Source organism: Arachis duranensis, chromosome 4 (genome assembly GCF_000817695.3).
Source record: "Arachis duranensis cultivar V14167 chromosome 4, aradu.V14167.gnm2.J7QH, whole genome shotgun sequence".
Classification (NCBI taxonomy): domain Eukaryota; kingdom Viridiplantae; phylum Streptophyta; class Magnoliopsida; order Fabales; family Fabaceae; genus Arachis; species Arachis duranensis.
Window position 1 is genome coordinate 98,809,574 of NC_029775.3, and position 237 is coordinate 98,809,810.

The window sequence follows — 237 nt, forward strand, 5'->3', positions numbered from 1 at the left end:
TCTAACCTTGTCTGTGGTATTCTGAGTAGGATTCAATGATTGAATGACTGTGACGTGCTTCAAACTCCTGAGGGCGGGGCGTTAGTGACAGACGCAAAAGAATCACTGGATTCTATTCCGGCCTGATTGAGAACCGATAGATGAATTCTGCTATGTTGTGACAGAGCATATGCAATCGCTTTCACTGAGAGGATGGGAGGTAGCCACTGACAACGGTGAAACCCTTGCTTAAGCTTG